This window comes from Apodemus sylvaticus, chromosome 18 (genome assembly GCF_947179515.1).
Source record: "Apodemus sylvaticus chromosome 18, mApoSyl1.1, whole genome shotgun sequence".
Lineage (NCBI taxonomy): Eukaryota > Metazoa > Chordata > Mammalia > Rodentia > Muridae > Apodemus > Apodemus sylvaticus.
The window spans coordinates 25,729,516-25,757,080 of NC_067489.1; positions in this window are offsets into that span (position 1 = coordinate 25,729,516).

Consider the following 27,565-nt stretch of genomic DNA (forward strand, 5'->3'; position numbering starts at 1 on the left):
CTTTCCTGTGGGGGCATTAAGCGAGCACACAGTAGGACCATGCAGGTGATAAGAGACCATTAGTCATGGCTGCCTCCCTCTCAGCTTTCTCAGTTTCAAGAACTCTAATATTCTTTCTATTTCAGCCACCCCTTACCCTCCATCCCAGGGCCTGAAACCACCTGTTCTCATCTTGATACAATTTGGCAAGTGCTTTGAGGTTCCCCAGAGGGAAAGGGGGTGTTCCTCATTGTCTAAGAAAATACACAGCCCAAGCATACCAGTGCAGACATGTAATTCCAGTGCTTGGGAGGCTGAGACAAGAGGCTCAGAATCCAAGGTGAACCCCAGCCACTTGGTGAGTTGCTGGTGAAACAGAGCTATACAAGACTCTGTCTCCAAAGAAAAAGGGATACACCAGTTATAGATTTTATGGTAAAAGTACTTAAGAATCTTAAACCAAATTATATATCTTCGAAAGATCAAATTCCTAGGTTAGGAGTGAGAGAAACTTTCAAGTCATGAACTAAAAGTTATGGAAAACAGAACCCATGAATTTGATATAGGGGAGGGTTTGGAGGAATGAAATGGAAGGGGGAAAGGCTGACATTATATTACAATTTTTTCTTCCTTAGAAGTGTAAGGGCTACATTGACAGGAAAATCTGATAGCCATTGGATGGAAAGTAGGTCATTTCTCTTAAACTTCTCCTTACAGTGACCAATTGGCCACATCTCTCAGTGAACACAAACCCTTTGCTTATCCAGACATATGTGAGCTTCCATGGTACTTCTTCCTAAAGTGGTGGGCTTTCTTTCCAGTTTCTTGTGCTACTTCAAGTTTAAGAAGTATTGTGAACATCAACACTTCTTTGTGAAATGAATGGTTTCACATTCCAATAGTATATTTAACAGTCTCTTATCCCCTAGACAGCCAGCTACTTATGACTATTCCTTACAATTGTATGTATTATAGTAGACACTTTTCCATTCACAGCTTATATTTTCATTTCCCCCATTTTCTTTGAGCACTATTTTCTACCAAGGGCTTTCTTTTTTAATACAAGGAAAGTTGGCAAGGAAATACAAGGAAATCTTTTCCCTTTTGCTTCCTACTTCATACCTTGCTTTAGAAAAAGTTGCATGCCCCTACATCTATTACCTAGCAAAATTTAAAATTTTCACTTTTGCTACTGAGTATCAGTGCCTCAGAAATTGTTTTCCTAATGTGGCACTCACACCCGATTACCTAGTCAGAGGAATAAGGTAATAAAGCAAAAGGGAAGGCTTGAAAACCAAGAAATAAAAACATCATTATTTCTAGATGATTGTGATTGTTCACTTAAAGATAGTTCCAGGCCATCAACAAAGAACTTACATGAAATGTATTCCAGAATATATTACATAAATTATACATTCAGATAGCCGAGTTGAAGCATTTGAAATGAATAGTATCTAAAGCTCTTTGTGTTCTTATAGATCAATAATAAATAATAAAATATAAATGCTCAAATAAAGTCACACAGCAAAGGAAACTGCAAAATACTGAAGAGTAAATCTTACCAATGGTATTTAAGGACCCAAGAGAGGTTGCTAAAACGTTTCACCGAGATATTTTACCAAGAGCACAAATAACTGGAGGGAAGATCATGCCTGTAATATAATTATACCACGGAGGAGGTGTCAAATCAATTCAAGGTACTCTACAAATACAATTCAACTCTGATCAAAGACTACACAGGGCATCTTTAAAGACAGGAAATAGAAGAAATATGCCTTGTCTTATATCAGGATTTATGAAAAGCTGTACATTACAAAATCACTATATCATAAAAACATAACTCACAATAATGTATGCAACACATGTTAATAATGGTGCATGAATTAACATGACCACAAGGACAGACAAATTGACATATGGCATAGACTAGGAAGCACATACAGTGGACTCTGGAGAGATAACTCAATGTTTGAGAATACTCCTTGGCTCCATCTGCAGAGGATGCAGATTGGGTTCCCAGCATCCTCATGGGTTCCAGGCACACACACACACACACACACACACACACACACACACACACACACAGAGTGTACATCTACATATGCAAGCAGAACATGTAGTACATGAAATGATTTTCTTAAAGAAGGGAAACACATAGGTAGGATTTCAAAAGAAGACAAAAATGCAGTAGGGGATCAGTGGAAAAGACTAATTACAACAGAAAACAAAACTGGGCACAGTTATAGTGTATACAGGCAGCAATTGGTTTAATGTCATTTGTTTTGAGTTGTGAGTATAACCTTTAATGGCTGAGCCATATCTCAAGGTCTCATTTAATGTCATTTATATAATCAGCTGTTATTTATTGAAGTCATATGTGTAAGAACCGAGGTTTACTGTCATTAAGAACATGCTCCTAGAAGTCTATTTTGAGTAGATTCTAATTGCTAGAAGGAAGCTAGATTAAGATTGCTCAGGGACACATTCTTCAGTAACAATATGTGGGACAGTGACAACTGTGCCTTTGAAAACAATGAGTCTGGTTAAAGGGAAGCTCTTAGGTTGGTGAGTGTGATATCGCATTTGAGAGCAAAGTAGATCTTGAAACAAAAAAAACAAAACAAAACAAAACAACAACAACAAAAAAACAAAACACAAAAAGTAAAACACAAAAAGAAAAAAGAAAAAAAAGAAAAGTTGAGTCTCCATTCAGGTTCTATCTTCTCCCCAAGATACAACAAGTAAGCTTTGCCAGGTCTATCATGGTTCAGGCAAACCAGTTACTGCCTTGCAGTGGTTAACAAAAGCATAGCTGTCTCCTGAGAGGCTCTGCCAGTACCTGATAAATACAGAGGTGGGTGCTCTCAGCCAGCCATTGAACTGAGCACAGAGCCACTAATGGAGGAGCTAGAGAAAGGACCAAAGGAGCTGAAGGGGTTTGCAGTCCCATAGGAGGAACAATTATGAACCACCCAGTACCCCCAGAGCTCCTAGGACTAAATCACCAACCTAAGAGTACACATGAAGGAACCAATGGCTCCAGCTGCATATGTAGCAGAGGATGGCCTTGTTGGACATCAATGAGAGGAGAGACCTTTGGTCCTGTGAAGGCTAGTTGCCTTAGTGCAGGCGAATGCCTGGACAGGGAAGCTGGAGTGGGTGGGTTAGTAAGCAGGGGGACGGGGGATGGGAGAGGGGATTCTCGGAGGGGAAATGAAGAAAAGAGATAACATTTGAAATGTAAATAAAGGGAATATCTAATAAAAAATAAATGTAAAATAAAAAAGCATGGCTCCTTTGCTTGGGCCACATTTAAGGGCGTGTCCAATAGCCCATTCATCACTGACATGGTGGTCCCTCGCTTCACCTGTAAAAATTAACTCCTTGTAGTCTAAGGTCTGAGAGCCAGCTCTGATTCATTTATTTCAGGCTGCAGAGTTGTCTAGCTAGAAGTTTCTGTATTGCCTATGGAATCCTCACTTCAGCATTCCTTCAAGACTATGTATGGAGGCATCGCTTCAAGGCTTCCTACCTTGTAGCGAGAGAACCCAGTTTCAGTAGGTGCCCCAAAGATTTTTTTTTTGTTGTTGTTCTAATCACCTGTGTCCAAATTCACTTGGCTTATTTGATGAACAACTGCAATTCTTTAGGCCCCAATTTATTGCTTTGTCTCCTGCTTCTTGACCCAAACCCTCATTTTTTCATTTGGAGTTCATATCGCAGCTTCAACATTTCACTATTCGCATTAAGTGAAACTAAAATTCCTCTTTGTTCCCATCCTACACTGTAGGATAATTTGTATATTACTCCCTAAATATGGATCTTAACCATCAGGCCCTAGGATGTATTCAAGCAGCTGAGTTTCCTCTGGTGGAGGAAACAGATCACATGCCTCTGCCTTTTATGAACCTTCAAAATGCATACACATTTGGGGGGGGGGGAAGGTATCAACACTAAAAACTTATAAAGTATCTTAATTAGGGTTTCTTGTGAAATGGTCTTGTTACATAGCCCTGGATATCCTGAAATTCACTATATAGACCAGGCTGTCCTTAAACACAGATATGCCTATCTCTGCTTCCCAAGTGCTGGGTGTGTCCTGCCACATGCAAATGAATTAGGGTTGCCAGGATTAAACACTTTACCAAAAGCAACTTGAGAAGGAAAGGGTTTATTTTAGTTTGCAACTTCCAGGTTATATTCTATCAAGTCAGGGTGGGAACTCAATGCAGGAACCTGGAAGCCAGGACTGAAGCAGAAACTATGGAGGAGTACTACTTACTCACTTACTGCCTTGGCTTGCTCAGCCCTCTTTCTTATAGCACCCAGGACTGCCAGCCCAGGGATGGCACTGCACATAGGGAGCTGGGCCCTCCAACAGCAGGCATCAATCAAGAAAATGTTCCACAGGACAATCTGGTGGGGGCCAGGCATTTTCTTAATGGAAGTTTCTTTTATCCCCCAAATAACTCTAGCTTGTATCAAATTGACATAATACTAGCCAGCACAGATAGCAATCCAAGTTGGCAAGTGGCACATGTGTGCCTAGTCAAACATATTCGATTATATTCTCCTTCAATTACTTGGTTTCGTGCCACCTCTTATGAGATGCCATAACTTAACTCACATATTGAATAAGATTTCAGCATCTGTCGTGGAATTATGGGAAAGTCATTTTGAGTCTTTTCCCTCACGCCGGGATCCATACAGTGATTAATACTTGTTTCATGAGTGTGACATTTGCAGAGACTTTAAAGAAAATCAACATTAGAGTCTAGCCTGCATGTTTCTGCTATTAGATTAGGACTCCATAAGAGCACATCTACCACTTTCAATAATCGTTTCTGCATCAGGCTGGATCCCAGGATGAAGACAGAGTGGTTCAACTGAAACACGTTAATAAAGAAATTATTTGTAAACCCTAAAGGAAACTACAGTATGAAGAGACACACTAGCGCTTACAGGGCTAATTTTCCTAGAAGTCCTGAAAGAGTAAGAAAGGAAAGCAGTCATAAAAACTTAGAGGGGTAAGCTTAATACTTCATGTTGACTCATCTCTATTGAAGATGAACCCCCAGTAGTAGGGTCCCCCTGAGAAGTTGTTATTCTAGCCACAAACACCTTCCATGAAAATGCTTTCCACTGAAAAACCAATAACATACCAAAATGAAAACAAAACAAACAAACAAACAAACAAAAATGCAAGTCCTCTTTGCCAACAACAGTGTCCCAAGGTGAGAATTAAGGAGTGTGTGTTTTGTGTTGTGTGCATGTGTGTGTGTGTGTGTGTGTGTGTGTGTGTGTGTGTATGAACAGATCTACATGTATGAAATGATGGCACAGAGCACATGCTCTGAGGCTCACATCTCTTGTTTAGGAAAACAGACCAAACAAAATGAGCCAGAACTAGGAACAACAGCAATCCATACATGGAATTCACAGAATGCTTTTTAAACATTAAAAAGATAAAATGGAGGCAGAGAAGCCATCCCAGTGGAACCAATATTTCTACGAATTGAGTGATCACTGACACACAAGTGCATAATTTATCACAAGACTATGTGTTTTAAGCCAAACCAAGTAAATAGACAATGTGGGAATGAGCACATAGGTGGGGAAGGAGCTCTTTCAGAGAGCAGAATCAGAAATTGCTTGAAGGGAGAGGCAGATGGCCAGACATGACAGAGAAGCAGAGCTGGAGGAATAAAGTGTATAGGGCTGGAGACAAGCCCAGGCCCAGGCAGAGAAGGCTGTCAGTGCAAGGAAGCAGAGTCAGGGTGAGGACTGAGATAGTTAATGTCACGGCAGGTGGGAAGGGGCTGAGTCTCTAAAAAATGGCTTGTATGTGTGTTTAGGGATGGCACTTGGAACTGGAACACCTCTCGGGAGCTCATCCCTGGAGAGGTCTGATTCTACCTCTCTCAGCAGCTATTACTGTCTGTAGCTCTCTCTTCATCTATGGGTGGAGCTTTGTGAGATTCCCCTCATCCACATTGGTATGCCAACTGGTGTTATAATTGTCCTAGTCTTATTTAATAAACCATATTGTCTTAATATATAAAGATCATTATTTTGGTAATTTCTGAGTGAAGCTTCCCTGTCATATATAAAAGACACTATCATCACAGCTGAGTTTGTTTATACCTGAGTCTTCAGCATCTAGAATAATTTCCATATTACAGTACATGTCCAGAGAATATATTAAAAGAATGAAATATTGAACATATTATACCCAGTCACTATACTCAATTCCAATCAAACTATGATGATACCTGCTTATTCATTATTTGCACAGTCTTTTAAATTCCATTCTAAGACATAAAAATGAGCAAGTGGCAACTTTAATAAAACGAAAAATTCAAGGCAAGTGTGAATTTAAATATTAAAAACACCAATCATAATAATTTCCCAGTGTTTCAATATCCCTGATTACTTGGTTCATTCTTTCTTATTGTCCAATTTAATCCTTATAACAATCTTTCATCATTAGTTTCACTTTGCATATGAAAAATGAAAACTAAATGGATTTAAGGGATTTGACCAAGTTCAAGCATCTAAGGAAGGTCAGAGGTAAGATTAGAATCTAAGTTTGTAAGACGTTTCATCTGGATATCTACTGAGTGTTAGATCTCATTCCTGATGCTCACCTGCATCTTCCCCACCCTTGCTGAGCCAGACCAGCATTCAAAACAAAAAAAAGTTGAAGTTTGCATCCCATGGTTCATATTATGAAAATGCATGTTCTCTTCAGAAATCAAACTGTAACTTGAAAAACATATTTTCTGGTCTTAGAAATCTGAAAATGAGCAAGAAGGGCAGTTTGGCTCTTCAAATACAGTGCTTGAGCTCATTAGTACATGAGACAACTTCCTGAACAGAGCACAACTGGCTCAGGCACTAAACTGAAAAGCTTTTATAAGGCAAAGGACAGCCTCAATAGGACAAAACAATAGCCTATAGATTGGGAAAAGATCTTCACTAACAAACACAGGACTAAAATCCAAAATATATAAAGAACTCCAGAAGTTAGACAGCAGTAACCCAAATAACCCAATAAAAATGGGGTACGGAGCTAAACAGAATTCTCAAAAGAGGAATGTCAAATAGCCAAGAAACACTTAAAGAAATGTTCAAAGTCCTTAGTCATCAGTGAAATACAAATCACACCAACTCTGAGATTCTACCCTACACCCATCAGAATAGTTGAGATCAAAAATTCAAGAGATAGTATATGCAGACAAGGATTTGGAGCAAGGGGAGCACTCCTCCATTGCTGATGGGAGTGCAAACTTGTGCAACCACTCTAGAAATCAATTTGGTGCTTTCTCAAAAAATTGGAAATAGTTCAACCATAAGACCCAGCTATTCCTCTCCTGGGCATATACCCAAAAGATGCTCTACCATCTCACAAGGACACTTGCTCAACTATGTTCACAGAAGCTTTATTCATAGTAGCCAGAAACTGGAAGCAACTCATATGTCCCTCAATTGAAGAATGCATAAGAAAATATGGTTAATTTACACAAAGGAATGCTACTGAAAATTAGGACATCATGAATTTTCCTAGCAAATAGATGGAAATCAGAAATATCATTCTGAGTGAGGTAACTGAGACTCAAAAGGACATGCACGATATGTACTTTCTTATAAGCCATAAAGTTACAGTAACCTTGTTACAGTTCACAGACCCAAAGGAGCCAAATAACAATAGTGTCCAAGGTCCAAGGTTGAGCCTTTTCAAAAATGAAAATAAAATAGATATCAGAGGTAGATGTAGGGAGGGAACTGGGTAGGAGATGAGATGGGGAGAAATTTGGGTAGGGAGTGGAAGCATCTCATGTAAGGCGAACAGGGGAGAGAGAGAACAGAAATCATGGGGGAGGGGGATATCTCTAGGATATACCAGAGACATGGGGGGGAGGGGCGGCTCGAGGATGTCTTTTTGGATGACTCTAGATGAAAATCCTAGCAATGGGGGATATGGATCCTGAAGCAGCCACTTCCTGTAGTCAGGCAGAACTCCCAGTAGAGGGATAGGGACAGAAACTTACCCACAAAACCGTTCACCTGAAATGTGTGCTCCCTACAAGATGTGCAAGGACAAAGAGTAGAGAGGGAGGGAATGGGCAACCAATGACTGGCCCAAATTGAGAACAATCTCACGGGCAAGAAACAATTCCTGACACTTTCAATGATACTCTGTTATGCTTGTAGACAGGATCCTAGGATAACTGTCCTTTAAGATGCTCCACTCAACAGCTAAAATACACAGATGCAGAGACCCACAGCCAAATATTACATGGAACTTGGGGAATCTTGTGGAAAAGTTGCACGAAGGATTGAGAGACTCAAAGAGGATTGGGACTCCACAGGAAAATCAGCAGAGTCAACTAACCTGAACCCCTGGAAGCTCCCATAGACTGAACCGCCAACCAGAGAATGAGCATGGGCTAGAACTAGGCCCCCTGCACATACATAGCAGATGTGGAGTTTCATCTTCATACAGATCCACCAATGAATGTAATTCGGCTATCTCTAAATCTTTTGCCTACCTCTGGATCCCATTTCCTTACTGGGCCACCTTGTCTGGTCTCCATTAGAGAGGATGCACCTAACCCTGTAGTGACTTGATATGCTGGGGCGGGGGGGGGGGGGGTAATCCAGGAAGGGGCTAGCTAGCTCTTCTCAGAGGAGAATGGGAGGGGAATGTGTTTCTGTAAATCTCCAACACAAATATGCACCGGCAATGAAAACACAACTCAGTTAATATGAATACAAGCTGTGTGCCTAGACTGGGCAGCTCTACCACTACACTACCATCTTCCCCTTCTATGAGACCCTTTATAACTTGCGTTTTCTCCAAGTCCCATGCTTCTGCTTGGCTTTCCTTCCACGTCCTCCTTCATTGTCCCCTCTCTCTCCTTCCTTCTTCTCTCTCCCAACTTTCAGCTCCACCTTCCCTTCTGCTGCCCAATCCCCAGCTTTTGTCTTTATTTTACAAATTAAGGTGGGAAGAAGTTTTACAAGAAATCACCTGAGTGTGGAATCATTCCTTGGTCACAGCTGCTCCCAGGAGAATGGAATTAGCATCAAATTATGAATAGCCCCAGGGCTATCTGCAGCTCTTCCCCCCCCCCTTCTCCTTCAGTTCAATTAAAAGACTCTTATCTCAGATATAAATGAACACAACAGATATAAATGTACTTGCCATAAAGTACAAGATAGATTTAATACTCTGTCCATCATCTTTGTCAATTAAGTAGAACCTCCGTCATCTAGCCTATCTTAAAAGACTTATAATTCTACCCTTGACTCATGTTCTGGGTCTAGATTGAATGCCAACTGAAAACCATCCTCTCCAATCTATATCATCTTTCTCAATGCTAATCAGCTTGGGTTGGCTATGAGAGAGATTACCAGTCTTCAACCCCATCAGAAGTCCTAAAAGGACTAATATTACCTGAAAATATGAGAAGCACAAAATATAACTTCCCAAACTTAGCCAATTTATAGAGACTGCTAACCACCTGGACAGCCCTTTATACTTCAAAAGATTGGAGCATTAGTGTTCAACTTTCTGGCCCTGGGTCATCTGACAGACCTTTGTAATGCAGAATTTTGAAGGGCTGATTACTCTGTCTTGGCAGAGATTATCAGTTGACTATTCTGCATAGTATGTTCGTTTTTTGGACATTTTTTTTTTTGGCTGTAGATGAAATGAGGCAATTCTTGCCTAATGGTTCTCTTGCCACAACTGGAGCAACTCCATTAGTGCTCAATTTCTTCCTTGAATCCAAGAAAGGGAATGCTGTCAGAAGCAGACTTGTCTCAACCTCAAGTGAATAAATAACATTAAATGTCACATTCTCTGGATTTCTGACATTTTTGAAAACCAACCATCTATGTAAAGTAATGTGGACTCTGTTAACTACTCTTAGCCATTTCTAACCAAAATAACTAAGAGCACCCCAACAATAAACTCAGAGCAATGAATTTCCTACTTAGCCCTTAACTCAAAAGTTTATCTCAAATCAGTTTTTAATAACAGAAATAGAAGAACTGGGCCTAAGCCTTATATTCTTAATTGTGTTATATAAACACAATGCCTATATACGAGTAACAATATTAATCTCAATTTTATATCAATAAGAAATTCATACCAATGAAAACATTAAATTTGTATCAAATAAATTCTGTGCCGATGTAAGATATAACTATGCAATGTTTTGCTTAAAAGTAAATTTGCTAACCTGTCCCTATTTGTCTATTTCTATTTCTATGATATTAAAATATCCCCCTTTCTTTCCCACCCCCTCCTTTTTACCTAAGAAGGAAGGATGGAGAAGAGGAAAGGAAAAATAGAAATTACTGAATTTAAGCTCTCTAGTTCCCTTTACATTTGTAAAGTATCCTTTAAATGACAATATATCTATAATTTATGAAATAATCAGAACCATCCACCCCAACATAAGGAACTGGGACTATGCTCTTCTTTTGTCTGCTTCTACCTGAATTGGGGGAAAGAATTCCCTTCTGGGGGCCCAAAGGGAAATAGGAAGGTTGGCTTTGTCAAAGGAGAACTAGCTGGCATCATTCGCCTTCCAGTTACTGTGTGCTTCATTGCTTAGCTGACATCTTGACTATGACAGTCTGAAACACTGGGTAAGCAAGCTAGCTTTCCTGGAAAAGTTCTGGAAGCAAGTCTTTGAAAGAATCAGCCTCATGTTGTTGAGGTAGAGTTAACCGATAAGCTAAAATGGATGGTCCCAGAATCTCAGCATCCCAGAATGTGAATCTCTTCAGGGCTGTCTTTCTCTTCTTTCATCCTGCACTATACAAAACTTAAAAGCAACATATAGTTCTGTAAAGACATTCAGTTCACATGGAGTGTGCAGGGTGCACAGATTGGTTAGTAAAGATCAATAAAGTAAGAGGACTGCCTTTTTTCAGGTTAGTTTGATCACATAAGCAAACTGCACTATAACTTTGTATACTTGCCCTCATAAAGGATGGCATATAAGAGCAAATCATGAGAAATTTGTACCCAATAAACATAGAGCCTTTCTGTGTTCAATTTCCTGTATCCTTCACCCCCACCTTGACTCCCCCACCCCCGAACAGGGACACAGACAACTCGGTTCTTTCTACAGTCAACCCTCCCAAATCACCCCTACCTCCCACCCCCAGTAAATAAAGAATTGGGAGACAAAAGTACAACGGGCTCCGGACCAAGTAATTCATTGATATAAAGAGAGATATATAATCTTTTGATACTTAAAGATGAGAAACACATTTTGGCTTTATGTGATAATATTTTGGATGGCTTGACAGGGATGGATTTAGAGGAAATAAGACACCTTACCATTTACCGATATTGCAATATTTATTCTCTTGGTTTACTATGTCTTCTCAAAAGACAATACCCTAGATGAAAAATTCCTTGCCTTGGAAAAGAGATTACAAGTAACTCTAAAATAACTAGAATTGAAGATACGGGAAATTATAGAATAGAGTAAGAGACAAAAAGTTGGGAGAGAGAGAGGACAACAGAGGAGGAGGTAGAAGGGAAGCGGAGCAGAAGCACATGGCCCGGAGAAACCACAAGTTATAAGGGGTCTCATAGATGGGGAAGATGATAGTGTCGTGGTAGATCTGCCCAATCTAGGTGCACAGCTTGTATTCATATTAATTGAGTTGTGTTTCCATTGCCGGGGCATATTTGGGTTGGAGATTTACCGCAACAGGGATGAAGGAGGAGCGGTAAGAGAAGGAAACTTGGAGGAAAGGGGTGCTGGAATTAGGATGTAGAGTGAATAAATAAATAACTTTGAAGCTGGAAGAGCCACTAGTTGACTATATAAATTAGTGAAACACAGGACTGCACTGTTAATTTGCCACACTCCCTGAAATTTTCCCACAAATACTTCTCCTTCTGCTTTGCTCCTTTTCATTATTTTCTTGACTTCAAGGTGGGTTTGAGTTGTGAGATTAGACTTTGGTATGGCCAGAAACCTGAAACAAGTGTGGCAGATCAGGAAGTCATCATGGAGATGAAGTGGTATGGATAAGTTGTAGAACCTGTAGACACAAACATTGCTGTGGCAGTAAAAATGTTTCCTTGAAATGAATCCTGTTGATAATCACATTGCACAGGATAGATTGGTAATCCCAGAGGGGTTTATATCACTCAGCCCTTATCAGAGAATTGATTTACAGTAAATGAAAGTTGATAGAGACCAATTTTGGGGTGTTTCAGACTCCATCTTCAAGAACTAAGGTTGAACTCAAGATAACTAACAAGTTGGTACCTAGCATCAGTTTCCAGGTTACCACACAACAAGACCTGCATCTAGCACCAGTCTCCAGGTTATGCCTCACAAATCTGCACCTGCAGGTTACAAGACCACCCCTGGCACTTCACTTCCTAACAACCACCAATCAAGAGGAAAACAGAAGTTAAGTTTATGGTTTGGCTCCCAGCACTGGCCAATGATGTTAAAGGCCACAGTAGCCCTTCCCCATGCCATCCCCCAATTAAATTCTTGCTAGACTTAAAACACTCATCCTTTGCTTAGCATTTTCTCTAAAACCTTGTCCTAGTCAGAGGTCTGGCTTTTCCACTGAACCTGTCCTGTGGGTTGGCAGTGAGTTAATCCCAAACTAAAGCTTGTGAATAATGACCCTAGTGTGATTGCATTGGATTGGCTCCTGATTGGTCTTTTGGGGTTCACGAACACTTCTTGGTACTAAACCAACACTTGGTAACTATATAGGGAATAGAGACCACAGAATGGTGAGCCCTAAATGGGAGATCAACATCACTCTGTTCCCCACCAGGCTTGGGATCATTGTGGAAGGACATTGAGGAGACAGAATGATTGTAAGAGCCAGAGATGGGGGTCGACTATAATGAAACAGTGTTTTCTATATGCAACAAACATGGCAGTGACACAAATGAATTCACAGTGGTACTGACATTACATACAAAATCTGTAAAAATTCAAGTCAGACAAAATCCTGGCATGAAGCAGGAGGAGGGCACGAAGTCCCACCCTGATCTGGGAGGCTATTGGCAATTGATAGCATATGGGAAAGAGAGAATAAGTTTCCTTTAAGGGTATGTCCCCAGCAGGTCAATCAAACTGCAGAACAGGTTCTACACCAATGATTATCTGAACAGTGCAAATTGTACTTGATATGGGGACAAGAAGAGGACACAAAGTTATTTCCTAAGCTCGTTTCTACTAGAAATTCATTTCTTCTCATGTAATTTTTATCCTGGTTATTTCTACCACAAAGCTGGAAAAGTAAGGTCATCTTCAGATTTTTCTTTTATGGGGCAGGGGGAGGGATGATCTATTCAGCTAATCAGTGATAAGATTTTACAGATCTCATCAACAATGGGCTTCACATCAGTTTCCTATGCTCACTCAGAATTATAGCCTTGGAAAGAAACTCTGCTTGTTATTCTGCAAAGATGCTCTTCCGCCCTCATCCGTGCCATCGACTGCCTAAATGAGTTTCTTCCGGCTTGATTTTGCCATTCTTGTTTCAAACCGTTCAACAGTTGCAATTCATCTTCAAAGTCCAAACATTAGCATTATTTAAAATGTCATTTAACAGTATTGTATGCTTTCTCCAATTTCTGGTTCTAAGACATCATAGAGATAAATAAGATCTTTTTTATGCCTGTATGACATAAAAGTAGAAGTGAAGGAAGATGAAGAAAAAATGAAGTCCAAAAACATGCCAGTGAAGATGTGATGATCTTAATTTGATTCCCAGACTCCACAGAAAGAAGAGAACAAACTACCAAGTATGTACATGCACACACAATAATAATAATAAAAATAATACTCATAATAATGTAAATAATAAACAAGAGTAATCTTTTATATAGAAGTGAAGTCACCTCATTAGCACAGTAAATAGGTAGCACATCTAATAAAACTGTAGAAGTGAAATTGTTTAAAAAAGAACAAGAGTGGATATAAGCTATCTTTTTAAATTATAATGTATGAAAGTAAAATGACATTTTAAGGTAAATAGCTCTTAAATTATCATGCTAGTTCCCTACTTATATCATAAGTAACATTAGATATCTAAACCTAAACAACTATCAAAAATTTCAGAGTATACTGTAACATATGTGGCCATTTTTTGTGTCAGAATCCCTTAGGTATATTTGTCAAAATATGTGACCCATGTTAAAAGTATGTTAATGTTCACGTGTGTTGATGACCCTTCTATGATGCTTCTTCCTCCAGCATGTAGGGTTAGGTACCTCATTTTCAATTTTTAGATTTGATATATGCATTCATAACCAGTCATATGGAATCAAGTGTTGTTGGTCTTATGGCTTTGAATCACTGGCCACAGTTCTGGTGATACTGGGCACATGACAGCCATTCATAGCAAACATGTTTTTTAAGATGGGGAAATTGCTCTAATCAACATTTTCTGCTGCTTCTGGGCACCGAATTCTTTATTTTTCAGGGGCAGGGAGCATTATCCAGTGTGGGTGTATTTCTTTTAAAACTAATACTTAAGAAATTTTTTATAGTTTGAAAACATGATACCATAAAACAATTTATTAAAAATAACTGAACTCTTTTCCTGAAAAGAAATAACATAAATCAAATTGCTTTTATGTAACTACTTTTAAAATGATGGTGGGTTTGCTATCAGCTTCTAATAAAACACTTGATTTAACATACCTAATAGCAGGGTCTTAGGAATAGCTCTCTGCTGGGGCCATTCCTGCATGACCATTCATGGTCTCATCCCACCAAATTTGGTCTGCTCAGGAGTATTCCTTCTTCTTTCAAAACTCTTCTAACCCCTCTAAGATGTTTTTTTTTTTTTTTCCTTTTCTGAAGAGCTCTTGAAGGGTCCGGACACCCTACAGAATTTACCCCAGGCTCTGATGTAGTATGTCTCTCCTTCCAGGACCAGAATTCTTTCATCCTGCCTTTTATATTTTATTATCTCTACTTTGATTTACACGGTGTGCTGTTGGGATGTGGTTTTAAGCTTTCTTGTAAAGATCTATTTTTCCTCACCTACTAGAAATGGGAAGTGAAAATTGATCTCCCTTCCTATTTACAGCCCATGAAGTTTTTTGCGTTCTATCATAAAAATAGTGACTCAGAAAATTACTTCTTAATCATGTCGTGCTTAGTTCAGTGGCTTCCAAATACCTTCATGTGATGAAGCACATCAGGCTTGCCTCGGAACTATGTGAAAAATTAAGATTCCTGAGCCTCAACTCAGCCATTCAAAGCATCTCTAGGATTGATGCCTTCCATTCTGTGCTCTATGCAGGAACAAAGGCAGTCCCAGCTCCAGCCTTGTATGAGAATTTGTAAATGCAGAATGACAAACAGACCTACCGTCAGTAGTCACTATTTTCTGAACTTAAAAATATTAATGGACAGTAATCAATATAACTTAAAAATATCAATGGACAGTAATCAATATAATCAATGTCAAATGAAAGGCATTTTAAGATTTTTGGAACTCTTACTACACACACGGGGTTGGGAAGGCAGGCAATATTGCCATCTGAAGACCCAAGCTGCCAGACAGGACTCATGCACTAGTTGACTGCAGTAAAAACCAGCAAGCCAGCAGTGTATAATGCCACCAAGAAAAAGTCTGACATATTTTAAAACTGCAAATATTTTAAGGCAAGAAAAGGCATGGAAGCATCTAAAACTCCATGATTTTTTATAATGATTGATTGATTTAAAGATTTGTTTATTGTATTTATATGAGCACACTGTGACACACCAGACACACCAGAAGAGGGCACCAAATCATATTACAGATGGTTGCCAGCCACCATGTGGTTGCTGGGAATTGAACTCAGGACCTCTGGAAGAACAGTCAGTGCTCTTAACTGCTAAGCCATCTCTCCAGCCCCAAGACTGAAAGATTTAAAACTCCAGATGGGGGCCACTATCTGTCAGATGATCTGTCCATATTGGAATATGACACCTAGGAGCAATTGCCAATCCTAGGCTTGAGTTAAAGTTGAGACCCTCCTTAAGGGGGAAATTAGAAACCATTAAAATTTTAGAGATTTGTTTTATAGGATTTTAGTCCTGTATCAAAAATAATTTGTAAAATGGAACAGATAGAAGAGGACTAAAGAAAATGAGTATAAGAGACTTAATTTGCTACTAACACTACTAAATGTATAGGCTTGTGCTTCTACAAAGGGAGAAAAACCATGTTCAAAGAGGATCATTGCTAAGCATTTTCCAGAAATGAATGACATACATCAACCATCCAAAGCATAACTAAATGATTTTAATTTAACTTAGGTTAAAAAAAAAAACAAAACATTTTTTTCAGTTCTAACTTAAAACCTCAAATCACTGCTTACTCAAGGTCAGAGGTTTCTGAGTCACTGATTATTTTTCTTAGCGTGGGAAAGATGTCCTTGCCCCCTTCTACTTGAGAAGCTGACCCTGGGCAGGAAGTTCCCGTTCTAACTGCCAGATTTCTTAAATTAATTCTTTAAGCCACAAGTGATGAGTTTTCCTGTAGCATTTTCATGTCATTACACTTTGTTCAAGCTCATCATTTTTCTCTACTTCGACTTCCCATTCCTACTGCCGTCCTCCTGCTCTCCTACTTCTTCCCAAAGTCAAATACCAATTTTAAGGTTAGGGAACCACAAGGACTCAGACACATCACACAGAGATACAAACATAATACACACACACACACACACACACACACAGTGAGAGTTTTGGTTTCTTTAAAAACCCAATTATAATATGTGACTATATTTTAACCCCAGGTGTGGGAGAAGAGGCTGCTGCACAGCAGGTGATTATGATTTGCCTCCTGCACTAGTAAGGGCGTGGTCTTGCCAGCTGCTGGGAGCTTATACTTAGAATTCTGAGTATTTTAGAGAGGGTATAAATGTGAGAGCCCTGAGAAAGGTCAGGAGCACCTGCAAGAAGGTTGCTGCAACTGCTTGTTGTGGTTGTAGTTTGTCAAGATTTTTGTGAGTAAAGACACAAGAAGTTTGAAGATTGGACTTGTTCCAAGGAACTTAACTTTCTTAATCTATAGGAAGTAGTCTAAAGAGGTCTATATTGCCTTTCCCCCTTCCAACTTTCTTTCTCTCCTGACTGGTGTTTGGGGGTTTGGAAGGGATTAGGGAAGAACAAGGATTGGAAGGGATTAGGGTGGAACAAAGGTTGGAAGGTAGGGAGAGGTATAAGAAGCCAATAAAATAGCTTTAAAACGTATGCCAACACACATACATACACAGCACTGACATGCACAGAAACTTACTACTTCTCTCTCTCTCTCTCTCTCTCTCTCTCTCTCTCTCTCTCTCTCACACACACACACACACACACACACCTCTATGTAAATTAAGATACTTCTGAAAACCTCAGACAGAGAGGGAAACTAAAAAGTAGTGAAATAAAAGATCTTAAAAGACTCATTACATCAAAAGAATAGTAGTCAAAAGTCATAACCTGACTTTTTAAAATAATTTAAACAAAAACCCATGAGTATATTCATCTATGTTCATATATTTTATACATATGTATGTCACATATTGGTCAATTCTTAAGAATTTCATATATAAGTATGATATTTTACATTATTTCCTTTTTATTCTTCCAATTCCTCCAACACTCTTTGTATGTATGCATACTGACACGTGTGTGTGTGGGGGGGGGGTACATGAACATGGATGTGTGTGTGTGTTTGTGTGTTTTTACAAGTGTTTAGGAATTACGATTTAGGACTGAATAATCTATCAGGGGACTCGTCCCTGGAGTATACTGATTCTCCATTTCTCAGCAGTCATTAATTGTCTAGAGATTTTCTGAATATATATATATATATATATATATATATATATTCATATTCATATGAATATATATATTGGCCTTATAACTAATGTTCACTTTTTTCATGTCTTCTTTAGTTAACCACATTTATTAGACTTCATGAGTAAAGGTCTCTTGTGATATATAGAACACACTGTCTTGAAACAGATGCACTGGTCTGCTAGCTCTTACCATTTTTCTGTCTACCTGACCTGTGACATTATTTGATCCTTTCGTGCAGGGGTTGGATTATAAATATATCAATTAGTTTGCACATCCCTATGGTCAATTGTACTCTGCATTTTAACCTGTTATAGATTCCTCTTATAATATTCACCTGATACAATTAGAAGCTTCTTTGATGAGGGATGATATAGTAGCTACATGTGGATACAAGAATATGCATTTAGAATGCAATTAGAAATTATACTGGCTTAGGGGAGTGGCAGTAGTATATTCTCCTCTAGTTCCATAACTTCATCGTCCATGAATAGTGGGCTAAGTCTACATGCTGGACAAGACATGCTCCTACTGAGTAGGCTTTACCCTCAATTAGATAGCTGTTGGTTGCCCTCAGGATGTAAGTGCTACTATTGCATCTTTCAGAATATCTCACCATCTGGCCATTGTGGTTCATAGGTATTACAGCTTGGGAGAACTATTGATTGGTTTTCTCCATTGGCAGCTTACGTAGCTCTTTTCAGTACTATGAGAGCTAGTCTTCCCTATCAGTTCCAGTTCAATTCTTCCAAGGCCTGTGATCTAAGTGTCTCCTCAATGGACCGATCAGAAAAACAGAAACTAAACAGGGACACAGTAAAACTAATTGAAGCTTTGGACCAATTGGATTTGACTGATATTTATAGAACATTTCACCCTAAAGCAAAAGAATATATCCTTTTCTCAGCACCTCATGGTACCTTCTCCAAAATCGACCATATAATTGGTCACAAGACAGACCTCAACAAATATAAGAAGATCGAACTAATCCCATGCCTCTTATCAGATCACTATGGAGTAAGAGTGGTTTTCAATAGCAACAAAAACAACAGAAAGCCCACATACACATGGAGGGTGAACAATACTCTACTCAATGACACCTTGGCCAAAGAAGAAATAAAGAAAGAAATCAGAGACTTTTTAGAATTTAATGAAAATGAAGGCACAACATACCCAAATCTTTGGACACAATGAAAGCAGTGCTAAGAGGAAAACTCATAGCCCTGAGTGCCTCCAAAAAGAAAATGGAGAGAGCATACACTAGCAGCTTAACGACACACCTGAAAGTCCTGGAACAAAAAGAAGCCAATTCACCCAGGAGGAGTAGAAGACAGGAAATCATCAAACTCAGGGCTGAAATCAATCAATTGGAAACAAAGAGAACCGTACAAAGAATCAACGAATCCAGGAGCTGGTTCTTTGAGAAAATCAACAAGATAGATAAACCCTTAGCCAGACTGACCAAAGGGCACAGAGAAAGTATCCAAATTAACAAACTTAGAAATGAAAAGGGGGATATAACAACAGAAACTGAGGAAATCCAAAAAATCATTAGAACCTACTACAAGAGCCTATACTCAACACAACTAGAGAATCTGGAGGAAATGGACAATTTCCTTGATAGAAAACAAATAGAATACCTTCATTTAAACTCACTAACAGCACTTAGTGTGTCATAAATAAATAAACACATCATACATACATACATACATAAAAGACATGAAGTTGGAAAGAGGGCATATATGAGGGATATAGAAGGAATTGAAAGGTAAAAATAAGAATTTAGCATAATCATATTATATATATACATACATATTTATATGCATGTACATGTACATGTACATATTTATATGCATATGTTAAAAATAAACAAAAACCAATATGGTTTCCTATATCATTTTCAACCATTTCTTCTTACTCCATTCCTCTTCCCCTTTGATGCTATGATATTTAAATTATATGATATGAAATGTTACTACAGAATAAGAGCCTATTATTGAAGACACTCCACACTTTAGCTGCAGGACAGAGAGAAATTTGTATTAAAGAGCGCAGAAAACTTCCTCACTGCTGAGTAACTTTTATAGTACCAGAAAGCACCCTGCATGTTGCTTGAAGAGAAGAGATAAATTATTTCACCCAGTGATAAACCATGCATGTTGTAATACCCATCTACCAGGCAAGATATGTCCCTTTGTACAATAGTGGCATAGCCCTTGTGGAGTAACTAACAGCTTTCTAATTGGGTTTGAAGCCTACTTCATAGGAGGTAATTTCAGCTTACTACTGCAATCCTGGTTGAAGACTCATGACTGAGAAAATCATAATTACTAGAGTAAAACCTTCAAAATTTTGTTATTTTGATAAGTGACTGGGTTTCAGGTTCCTTTCTAAATATTATACCCATAGGCCTGTGTCAACCTTGGTTAGAAAAGGTTCTGGTTTTTGTTTTGTTTTGTTTTGTTTTCTTTGTTTTTGTTTTTGCAGTAGGGAATCAAAGCACAGATAACTAGCTGGTCAAAGTGCTAAAAATAAGAAACTCAGTCCACAAGCTTAATAAGTCATATTTATCAATCTCATTGCTACCAAGGCTTGAGGTCATCACAAAAGAAGAAGCAGGAAAAAAAAAAAAGCCAGATAGCATAAAAGCAGAGAACAGGGAGGAATACAGTGGTGTGCTGTCTTCCTGACGTGACATGGCTATCCCATTCACCAAGAGCTGTAGTTACCCACAGAAAACCTGTACACTATCAAGCCAGAATCGATGGAGTAGACGATCTCGAGTGGTCGCTTATTACTGAGGAGCTATTGACAGTTGGTAGTTGCTAAGAGAGAGGGAACTATTCCTTTTCAGGATCTAGCCACCCATCTTGTATTCCTGAATATGGTTAGATCAGGCCTGTTTTGTCTTGAGCAAATATCATTAATTTTTTGCCTTGCAAATACATATTTGTTGGAAAGCTATGAATATCCTCCTCTTTGCCTTTTGACTACACCTTACACTGTGAATGTTGGCTACTTCATTGTTATGCTTATGAAGGTATTTGTTCCAATGGATAGCTCCACACGCATACACATAGGGACAGCACTAACTGGACTTCCCGGGTTATGAAAAATTAACTAAATATAAAGATGAGAACAAATTGGGGGAATATGGAAGGAATTGGAAGATGGAAATAAGGGTAGATATGATCATATTTCAATGTATATATGTGTGAAATTGTCAGAAAGTAAGAGATTTTTTAAAATGCTACTAGAATAGAATATAGAAGCATTATTCTTTTAAAAACTAGAATAAACAGCGGCGGCGGCAGCGGCGGCAGCAGTGCAGCAGTGGCTGGTCCAGCTGAAGGGCCATCAGCAGTGGAACCAAGGCGACACAGGGTCCAGTTAGGCCCTGTGCCCACGGCCACTGACCTTCGCTGACCAGCCGGGCGGCAAGCAGCTGCAGTTGTGCAGCGCCTTTCCTGCACGGAAGCCACTTCAGAACTCGGCCTCCCACCAGTCAGGAGAGGTGCATCCATCTTGGTTCCTGACTCCAGGGATCGGACAGACTGAGGTACACAAACATAATCCGAGGCCAACACCGAGGTGGTCTGAGCCCGACGGGCATTGGCCTGCACCCAGGCCCTGGGCTGGTCGGGGGGCCATCGGGGTGCCAACCCAGCCAGGAGGTTTTTTGCCCAGGCCTGCATGCGCGCCGCCGCCATTTTGCCTGCAGGACGACAGAGAGCTCTGGTGGGCAGACCTGTAACAGGCATAGCCTGAGGCTAACAAAGCGGAGGTCTAGGCCCCAAAAGGCACAGGACTGACCCCAAGAACTGGGCGGCTTGGTGGGCCATCTGTGAGTCAACCCGCCCAGGTGATTGTTAGCACAGCAGACTCTCCCGGCGCTTTCAGGGAGCGCGGGCGCGCACACCCACCATCCTAGTCACCTGGTGGACCCAATTAACAGTCATAGCCCTAGGGGAACTTTGCTTGGACCTTGGCCTCCCAGGCTTTTGCCTGGACCCAGGGACTGGGCGGCCAGGCTAACCTTGTGTGTGACAGCCCGGTTGGCGGATCGGCTGCCCAGCGGAGTGAGTGGAACACAGGGGAGGTCACAGCAGCATATACCGTCGGCACTCCCTGGGGGTGCACACGGGCTCCATCTGGTCCACAGACACAATCTGGGGCAAGGCCTCAGGCGGAAGCCCTCAGCTCTACTCCCTCCGCTTCCAGATCCAGATCAGCCTGGGCGGCAGCACCACATCTCCAAGTCCTGCAAGTGGCTAGCTGGGCTTCCGGGCAGCCAGCTGGGAGAAGTCAGTGTGCTCCAGTGAATCCAGCAGGCCCCAGCGGGAGCCTTCGGGTGCCTGCTTTGGGATCTGAACAGCCTGGGCAGCAGCACCCTGTCTACAAGCAGTGCAGGAGGTAAGCTGTGTACCAGAGGCCAACTGGGAAGGGGCAGCTTGCACGGGTGAGTCCAACACTGACAAGACTAACACCAGTGAGAACTAGATGGCAAAAGGCAAACGCAGGAACGTCACTAACAGAAATCAAGGCAATATGGCAACATCTGAACCCAATTCTCCTCTACCAACATGTCCTGGATACCCCATCACACCAGTAAAACAAGATTTGGATTTAAAATCACTGGTCATGATGCTGGTACAGGAACACATGAAGGACATACTTAAAGAAATTCAGGAGAAAATGGATCAAAAGTTAGAAGCCCTTGCAAGGGAAACACAAAAATCATTGAAAGAAATCCAGGAGAATACAAAAGCCAACAAGGAGGAAATGCAAAAAACACTTAAAGAAATACAGGAGAACTTTGGTCAACAGGCTGAGGTCATGAAAGAAGAAACACAAAAATCTCTTAAAGAAATACAGGAGAACTTTGGTCAAGAGGCTGAGGTCATGAAAGAGGAAACACAAAAATTTCTTACAGAATTATAGGAAAACACAAACATGCAAGTGAAGGAGCTAAGCAAAAGCATCCAGGATCTAAAATCACAAGTAGAAACAACTAAGAAAACTCAAAGGGAGACAACTTTGGAGATAGAAAGCCTTGGGAAGAAATCAGGGGACAGAGATGCAAATATCAACAACAGAATACAAGAGATAGAAGAAAGAATCTCAGATGCTGAAGATTCCATAGAAACCATGGACTCAACAGTTAAAGAAAATGCAAAATGCAAAAAGCTTGTAACCCAAAATATCCAGGAAATCCAGGACACAATGAGAAGACCAAACCTAAGGATTATAGGCATAGATGAGAGTGAAGATTTACAACTTAAAGGGCCAGCAAATATCTTCAATAAAATTATGGAAGAAAACTTCCCTAACCTAAAGAGAGAGATGCCCATGAATATACAAGAAGCCTACAGAACTCCAAACAGACTGGACCAGAACAGAAATACTTCCTGTCACATAATAATCAAAACACCAAATGTTCCAAACAAAGAAAGAATACTAAAGGCAGTAAGAGAAAAAGGCCAAGTAACATATAAAGGAAGACCTATCAGAATCACAGCAGACTTTTCACCTGAGACTATGAAGGCTAGAAGGTCCTGGGCAGATCTCATGCAGACTCTAAGAGAACACAAATGCCAACCAAAACTACTATATCCAGCAAAATTCTCAATCACCATAGATGGAGAACCTAAGATATTTCATGACAAAACCAAGTTTACCCAATATCTATCCACAAACCCAGCCCTAAAAAGGATAATAGGAGGACAACACCAATACAAGGAGGGAAACTTCACCGTGGAAAAAGCAAGATAGTAACCTTTCATCAAACCCAAAAGAAGTTAAGCATTAAAATTTAAAAAATAACGTCAAAAATGATAGGAAGTAACAATCACTATTCCTTAATATCTCTTAACATCAATGGACTTAATGCCCCAATAAAAAGACACAGACTAACTGAATGGATACGTAAACAGGACCCTACATTTTGCTGCTTACAGGAAACACACCTCAGGGTCAAAGACAAACACTACCTTAGAGTAAAAGGCTGGAAGACAATTTTACAAGCAAATGGTCTCAGGAAACAAGCTGGAGTAGCCGTTTTAATATCAGATAAAATTGACTTTCAACCCAAAGTCATCAAAAGAGACCCTGAGGGACACTTCTTGCTGGTCAAAGGAAAAATACAAAAAGAAGAACTGTCAATCCTGAACATCTATGCCCCAAATGCAAGGGCACCCTCTTTTGTAAAAGAAACTTTATTAAAACTAAAAGCACACATTGCACCTAACACAATAATTGTGGGTGACTTCAACACTGCACTTTCCTCAATGGACCGATCAGGAAAACAGAAACGAAACAGGGACACCATGAAACTAATTGAAGCTTTGGACCAATTAGATTTAACAGATATATATAGAACATTCTATCCTAAAACAAAAGAATATACCTTTTTCTCAGCACCTCATGGTACCTTCTCCAAAATCGACCATATAATTGGTCACAAGACAGACCTCAACAAATATAAGAAGATAGAACTAATCCCATGCCTCCTATCTGATCACTATGGAGTAAAAGTGGTCTTCAATAGCAACAGAAACAACAGAAAACCCACATACACGTGGAAACTGAACAATACTCTACTCAATGATACCTTGGTCAAGGAAGAAATAAAGAAAGAAATTAAAGACTTTTTAGAACACAATGAAAATGAAAACACAACATACCCAAATCTATGGGACACAATGAAAGCAGTGCTAAGAGGAAAACTCATAGCCCTGAGTGCCTCCAAAAAGAAAATGGAGAGAGCATACATTACCAGCTTAATGACACACCTGAAAGCCCTAGAACAAAAAGAATCTATTTCGCCCAGGAGGAGTAGAAGACAGGAAATCATCAAACTCGGGGCCGAAATCAATCAAGTAGAAACAAAGAGAACCATACAAAAAAATCAACAAAACCAGGAGCTGGTTCTTTGAGAAAATCAACAAGATAGATAAAGCCTTAGCCAGACTGACCAAAGGGCACAGAGAAAGTATCCAAATTAACAAACTTAGAAATGAAAAGGGTGATATAACAACGGAAACTGAGGAAATCCTAAAAATCATCAGATCCTACTACAAGAGCCTGTACTCAACACAACTGGAGAATCTGGAGGAAATGGACAATTTCCTTGACAGATACCAAATACCAAAATTAAATCAGGACCAACTAGACCGTCTAAACAGTCCCATAATGCCTAAAGAAATAGAAGGAGTCATAGAAAGTCTTCCAACCAAAAAAAGCACAGGACCAGATGGCTTCAGTGCAGAATTCTACCAGACCTTCAAAGAAGAGTTAACACCAATACTTTTCAAACTATTCCACAAAATAGAAACAGAAGGAACACTACCCAATTCCTTCTACGAAGCCACAATTACGCTGATACCAAAGCCACAAAAAGATCCAACAAAGAAAGAGAACTTCAGACCAATTTCCCTTATGAACATCGATGCAAAAATACTCAATAAAATTCTTGCCAACCGAATCCAAGAACACATCAAAACGATCATCCACCATGATCAAGTAGGCTTTATCCCGGGAATGCAGGGTTGGTTCAATATACGGAAATCCATCAATACAATCTACTACATAAACAAACTCAAAGAACAAAACCACATGGTCATTTCATTGGATGCTGAAAAAGCATTTGACACAATTCAGCATCCTTTCATGCTTAAAGTCTTGGAGAGAACAGGAAGTCAAGGCCCATACCTAAATATAGTAAAAGCAATATACAGCAAACCAGTAGCCAGCATCAAACTAAATGGAGAGAAACTTGAAGCAATCCCACTGAAATCAGGGACCAGACAAGGCTGCCCCCTTTCTCCTTATCTTTTCAATATTGTACTTGAGGTACTAGCTCGGGCAATTCGACAACATAAGGAGGTCAAAGGGATACAAATTGGAAAGGAAGAAGTCAAACTATCATTATTTGCAGACGACATGATCGTCTACCTAAGTGACCTAAAGAACTCCACTAGAGAGCTCCTACAGCTGATAAACAACTTCAGCAAAGTGGCAGGTTATAAAATCAACTCAAGCAAATCAGTGGCCTTCCTATACTCAAAGGATAAGCAGGCTGAGAAAGAAATTAGGGAAATGACCCCCTTCACAATAGCCACAAACAGTATAAAGTATCTTGGGGTGACTCTTACCAAACATGTGAAAGATCTGTATGACAAGAACTTCAAGACTCTGAAGAAGGAAATAGAAGAAGACCTCATAAAATGGGAAAACCTCCCATGCTCATGGATCGGTAGAATCAATATAGTTAAAATGGCCATTTTGCCTAAAGCACTATACAGATTCAATGCAATACCCATCAAAATCCCAACTCAATTCTTCACAGAGTTAGAAAGAGCAATTATCAAATTCATCTGGAACAACAAAAAACCCAGGATAGCTAAAACTATTCTCAGCAACAAAAGAAAATCGGGGGGAATCAGTATCCCTGACCTCAAACAATACTACAGAGCAATAGTGTTAAAAACTGCATGGTATTGGTACAGTGACAGGCAGGAGGATCAATGGAACAGGATTGAAGATCCAGAAATGAACCCACACACCTATGGCCACTTGATCCTCGACAAAGAGGCTGAAAACATCCAATGGAAAAAAGATAGCCTTTTCAACAAATGGTGCTTGTTCAACTGGAGGGCAGCATGCAGAAGAATGCGAATTGATCCATCCTTGTCTCCTTGTACTAAGCTCAAATCCAAATGGATCAAGGACCTCCACATAAAGCCAGACACTCTGAAGCTAATAGAAAAGAAACTGGGGAAGACCCTTGAGGACATCGGTACAGGGAAAAAGTTTCTGAACAGAACACCAATAGCGTATGCTCTAAGAGCAAGAATTGACAAATGGGACCTCATAAAATTACAAAGTTTCTGTAAGGCAAAGGACACCATCAAGAGGACAAATCGGCAACCAACAAATTGGGAAAAGATCTTCACCAATCCTACATCAGATAGAGGGCTAATATCCAATATATATAAAGAACTCAAGAAGTTAGACTCCAGAAAACCAAACCACCCTATTAAAAAATGGGGTACAGAGTTAAACAAAGAATTCTCACCTGAAGAACTTCGGATGGCGGAGAAGCATCTTAAAAAATGTTCAACTTCATTAGTCATTAGGGAAATGCAAATCAAAACAACCCTAAGATTTCATCTTACACCAGTCAGAATGGCTAAGATTAAAAATTCAGGAGACAGCAGGTGTTGGAGAGGGTGTGGAGAAAGAGGAACACTCCTCCACTGCTGGTGGGGTTGCAAATTGGTACAACCACTCTGGAAATCAGTCTGGCGGTTCCTCAGAAAACTGGGCACCTCACTTCCAGGGGATCCTGCTGTACCACTCCTGGGCATATACCCAGAAGACTCCCCACCATGTAATAAGGATACATGTTCTACTATGTTCATAGCAGCCCTATTTGTAATTGCCAGATGCTGGAAAGAACCCAGGTATCCCTCAACAGAAGAGTGGATGCAAAAAATGTGGTATATCTACACAATGGAGTACTATTCAGCCATTAGAAACAATGAATTCATGAAATTCTTAGGCAAATGGATGGAGCTAGAGAATATCATACTAAGTGAGGTAACCCAGACTCAAAAGGTGAATCATGGTATGCACTCACTAATAAGTGGATATTAACCTAGAAAACTGGAATACCCAAAACATAATTCACACATCAAATGAGGTACAAGAAGAAAGGAGGA